The sequence below is a fragment of the Oncorhynchus gorbuscha genome, linkage group LG15 (genome assembly GCF_021184085.1).
Source record: "Oncorhynchus gorbuscha isolate QuinsamMale2020 ecotype Even-year linkage group LG15, OgorEven_v1.0, whole genome shotgun sequence".
NCBI lineage: Eukaryota > Metazoa > Chordata > Actinopteri > Salmoniformes > Salmonidae > Oncorhynchus > Oncorhynchus gorbuscha.
This window is the reverse complement of record NC_060187.1, coordinates 51,284,003-51,290,002: the sequence shown is the minus strand read 5'-3', so window position 1 is coordinate 51,290,002 and position 6,000 is coordinate 51,284,003.

The window sequence follows — 6,000 nt, the reverse complement described above, 5'->3', positions numbered from 1 at the left end:
AGCCACTACCATGCTTGAAAATATGAAGAATGGTACTCAGTGATGGGTTTGGATTTTGACCAAACATAATGCTTTGGAGTAAAATTAAATTTCTCTGCCACATTTTTTTTTGAGTATAACTTATTTGCCTTATTGCAAACATGATGCATATTCTGTACATTTTACTCCGTCATTTAGTTTGTCTTGTGGAGTAACTACAATGTTGTTGATCCATCCTGTTTGCTCCTATAACAGCCATTCAATTCTGTAATCGTTTTAAAGTCACCAATAGCCTCCCGGTGAAATCCCTGAGCACTTCCCTTCCTCGCCGGCAACTGAGTTCAGGACACCTGTATCTTTGTAGTGATTGGGTGGGTGTATTGATACACCACCCAAAGCATAATTAATAACTCCACCATTCTCTAAGTGATATTGAGTGTATGCTGTATCTTTTTTTAATCCAAATCTTTGCGATTTAATGGCGAGGAGGCAGGATAAAAGCAGGGGAAATATGCATACTATTTTTATGAAACACCAGTTAGGTTGCAGCAGTATGTTTTTTCAACCCTGGTCTGATTAACTGAATGCGATACACAACATCCGGGACTAGCATTAGCCACTGGTGGTGGTGGACAAGGTGTTTCATAAAGAAAGTATACATTTTTTCCTGTTTTTTTCCCCCACCTTCTTGGCATTAAATCGAGTTAAGGAAGAAATTGACACCTTTGCAGCCTGAATGGAGAATGTTTAATGTACAAACCGGTCCATGGAGGATACAAGCGTTAAGCTAGCTGCATAGATTCCCTTTGGATAGTAAGATTAAACAACTCAATATTGCCATCTGCCGGCCATTAGGCTATCTTTATGTGACTCTGTGCAGCCAATGGCAATGTCCGCTTTAGATATAATGGCGGGTGGCCTATGCGGAGTCCCCAGAAAACGCTAACATCTGGTTTTCAGGGTACAGTATTTTCATCCGAACTTCAGTTTCCCATGTAAAATGGAAGTGGGAACTCAGCTCAAGCGTCTTTCAACACCTGCTACGTTAGGTTAAATGCCAGGAGCCTTGTGAATTTGACAGCTTTAACACAATTCCACCTCCGACAGTTAAAACTTCAGCTATGCAGATGTCGGCTAAAGAGGATTTGATTGAATCTGGCCCATAGGATCTCTATTAGAGGTCGACCGATTAATCGGAATGGCCGAATAATTAGGGCAGATTTCAAGTTTTCATAAAAACACTTCTTGTTTTCGAGATGATAGTTTCCGGATTCGGCCATATTAATGACCTAAGGCTCGTATTTCTGTGTGTTATCGTGTTATAACTTAAGTCTATGATGTGATAGATCAGTCTGACTGAACGATGGTAGGCAGCAGCAGGCTCGTAAGCATTCATTCAAACAGCACAGTCATGCATTTTGCCAGCAGCTCTTCGCAAGCACAGCACTGTTTATTACTTCAAGCCTATCAACTCCCAAGATTAGGCTGGTGTAACCGATGTGAAATGGCTAGCTAGTTAGCGGGGTGCGCGCTAATAGCGTTTCAACCGTCACTTGCTCTGAGACTTGGAGTAGTTATTCCCTTGCTCTGCATGGGTAACGTTGCTTCGAGGGTGGCTGTTGTCGTTGTGGTCTTGGTTCAAGCCCAGGTAGGAGCGAGGAGAGGGATGGAAGCTATACTGTTACACTGGCAATACTAAAGTGCCTATAAGAACATCCAATAGTCAAAGGTTATTGAAATACAAATGGCATAGAGAAATAGTCCTATAATTCCAATAACTACAACCTAAAAACTTCTTACCTGGTAATATTGAAGACTCATGTTAAAAGGAACCACCAGCTTTCATATGTTCTCATGTTCTGAGCAAGGAACTTAAACGCTAGCTTTCTTACATGGCACATATTGCACTTTTACTTTCTTTCCAACACTTTGTTTTTGCATTATTTAAACCAAATTGAACATGTTTCATTATTTATTTGAGGCCAAATTGATTTTATTGATGTATTATATTAAGTTAAAATAAGTGTTCATTCAGTATTGTTGTAATTGTCATCATTACAAATAAAATAAAAACATTAAAATCGTCCGATTAATCGGTATCAGCTTTTTTTGGTCCTCCAATAACCGGTATCGGGGTTAAAATCATAATCGGTCGACCTCTAATCTCTATGGCAGAAACAGACAGCATACTGGGGCAAACCGTAAGCAATTGAGGGTGATCTATTGTACTATTCACATGTGGTTGGTTTCACCTTAATTGGAGAGGACGGGCTTGTGGTAATGGCTGGAGTGAAATGACTGGAATGGTATCAAATAAATCAAACATATGGTTTCTATGTGTTTGATGCCATTCAATTCTCTCCAGTCCAGCCATTATTATGAGTCGACCTCCCTTCAGCAGCCTCCACACTATTACACATGGAAACATTCAAACTTTTGTCATGTGTTCTTATTTTTGCTATCTATCTTTAGACAAATAACAGCATAATGGGTCACAAATTCCTCTGCGATTATATTATTCAAGTGTTATTTCATGGAAAATACTGCAATGACCAGAGAAATGTATAATGTATGAGAACACTTTGTAACAAATCATAAATGTATAAAATGAACTTCTAGTCAAATTCCAGGCACACTATTAACCATTTGGAATTCGTATGACATGCCTTCCTCTGTTTTCACTGTATATTTTAGTGTATACATTTACATTTAAGTCATTTAGCAGACGCTCTTATCCAGAGCGACTTATTTATTATATAATGCCTACTAAATACCGTAATCACTAAGGGTGGGTTAGGATGCACTTACTGTTTCTCCAAGACAATTCGTGGGGCTATTGCCTTCAGGACATATTCTGTCCTCGATCTGTCAAACTAGACAAACTTATAATTTTACAGTAGGCGCATGTGAGCTAAATATGACAGTCCCCCATATCGTGAAGGAGTAAGGGGCTAAAACGTGTCTTCAGATTTTCAGTTAAAGTTCACATCTTTAAACCTTGGTAACTGTCTATGGTATATTTAGCTATTATTTGTCTCATTGAGATTAAAGATATATATCTATTTAGCAAAAGAGACCTATAATATCTGCCTTTCAAAATCCTTATGACCCTCAGTCAAAAAAAATGTACTCACAGAATCATATGGATGGTTGGATATATACATTTTATTCCCCCGTCTCCCATAGCCACATGAGAAAGCTCCAACAAGCATGATCAAGATTTTATATGATGCTATGTCTACTTACATTCTCCATACAAGCCTGTGGGGGAAATACATAATATATATACACAATAATCAGCAAATCCGGACGATATCCCCTCTGACGTTTGGTTGGCGTGGAAATCGGGGACACAGTAGCATTCATTGTTCAGCGAGCTTTTCCACTTAGTTAAACCCACCGACAGCAATGAATGTTGATTGTGACCTTTGCTGTGGTTAGAGGCTGGAGGATTGGTTTCTGTGTGTGTGTGTGTGTGTGTGTGTGTGTGTGTGTGTGTGTGTGTGTGTGTGTGTGTGTGTGTGTGTGTGTGTGTGTGTGTGTGTGTGTGTGTGTGTGTGTGTGTGTGTGTGTGTGTGTTTAGGAGGGGGGTAGATGCAGAGGGGTGGAGAGGCAGATAGGACCATAGTGTTCATCTTCCTTCTTCCTCTGGTCACATTGAGAGTTGGGCTGGCCACAGGGTACACTCAACGGTCGATGGTTTTTGTCAATTTAACTCAAACTCACCGACAGCGTTGAATGTTCACCGGGGAAAACAGGGCCTGATGGTGAGTCGGCTGCTTCGAGATGAGTTAAGATGAGGAGAGCAATAGGCAGGGCTGGATTACCGAATGGAGGTCGGGGGCCACCACCCAGATAGCAAAATGTGTAGAATTGCAGAAAATTTGCTATAAAACTTCAAAACTTTCTCTCAGCCTCATGGCAAAATATGAACAATAGCATGAGATGAGCTATAAAAACAGAAAAACTAAAATTTTCTCGTGTAGAGAAATGTGTAGAATACTATTACAAAACTGCTTTTTCTTCAACACAAAATGTGTTGAAATGCAGTTTCTCAAAAGAGCCCCGGGCACCAAAAGCAGTAGTCCAGCCATGGCAATGAGCAGCTGGGCCTCACTATTGCTCCCTCTCCATCCCTCTTTTATTCTCCCTATTTCTCACTCATCCCTCTTATTCTCTCTCTCCATCTCTCCTTTATTATCTCGCCCACATGTATTCTCCCCCTCTCTCCATACCTCTATTCTCGCTCTTCCCTCTTTTATTCTCTCTCCATCCATCTTTTATTCTCACTCTTCATCACTCTTTTATTCTCCCGCTCATTCTTGTTTTATTCGCTCTCTCTCTTCCCTCTTTTATTCTCTCTCCGTCCCTCTTTTATTCTCTCTCTCATCCCTCTTTTATTCTCTCTTTCGCTCTCTGAGCTAGAAGGACACCAAAGACATGGCCATTGTCCCTCATGTCTTAAAGTCACTTTTCAGAAGCCTCCATTTACCTGTTGTTATAAGAGGATGGCTATTTAACTTTAAGTGTTTTAATATACTTAAAAGACTGAAACCATCTCATATTGCTCACCCACGTGAAATATATGTAGAGAGACTGAACGCTTGGAAATTAATGCAGACATCTTCTCTGCTTCCTCTTGGTCTCGTCCTCTGGCATAGATGAGAAAGCAAGGGAGAGAAAGGGAGGCATTAAGAATTCAAATATGCACTTTGGTTGGGTTAATAAACCTAAACCTATTAACATGTCAATTTCCAATAAAGCCCCATTTGTTTCACAGACCGTTCAATGTCCTGATTGCCAATTGTATACAGAGTGGTACCCCCTTTCCCTATAATGTATAGTGTACAAAACATTATGAACTCCTTCTCTTTCCATGACATAGACTGACCAGGTGAATCCAGGCGAAAGCTGTGATCCCTTATTGATGTCACTTGTTAAATCCACTTCAAATCAGAGTAGATGAAGGGGAGGAGACCTGGTTAAAGAAGGATTTTTAAAGACTTGATACAATTGAGACAAAGATTGTGTGTGTGCAATTACGAAGGGTGAATAGGCAAGACAAAATATTTAAGTACCTTTGAACGGGGTATGGTAAGTAGGTGCCAGGTGCATCAGTTTGTGTCAAGAACTACAACACTGCTGGGACATTCAGCCAACTTGATACAACTGTGGGAAGCATTGGAGTCAAAATGGGTCAAAATCCCTGTGGAATGCTTTCGACACATTGAGGTGTCCATGCCCCAACGAATTGAGGCTGTTTTGAGGGCAAAAGGAAAGTGGGGGTGGAGGGTATTATAATACAATATAATGTTCTAATATAATATTTTTTGTCCTAATATAATTATTCAAAGCATTTCACGTTATAATTTTGCTCCTAGTTTAACCTTCAGCTCAGCGGCTTATTTGTCACATTTAATGCAAGGTCATGTACTTCACTTTTTGTTAAACTGTACGCGGAGCAGGAAAACACATTTGTTTTCACTCTCGGTAGCGGTTGAGGCATTAGTCATCTTTTAGTCATCTTGAAAGTCCTGACTCATTTGAGTCTTGGTAAACAGCGCACCGTGAGAGCGCTAGGGGTGGTTTCTATCAGCATGTAGTCTTATCGGCATGTGTTGCTAGCTACCTCAACTGAGAGACCTTAGCGTCAACACAACCTGCTGAGTCATGCTAATTGATAGCATCTGAAGTTTCACTATGATGTGGGGACCTTTCAAAGGCAAGACAGTCATCTGCATGTGTGACCACGCCAAAAATCGGTGCATGCACTCTCATGGAATGTGTGTGGCGCTTTTCCAATAATTAATGTGAGTAATACTAAAATGTGTTCAGTCATTTAATTTAATCTAAATGTAATAATGAACAGACTGTGACTGTCTTTCAAGGATGTTTTTTTCTCACGGGTGGACAAAGTGAATAGGAGACTATCTATATGTTGACCCTTCTTCATTAGCTAAATTCTCTTGTCTATTCCGTACTGCAAAAAAATTTACTAATTCCTAACCAAGCCTTTATTAG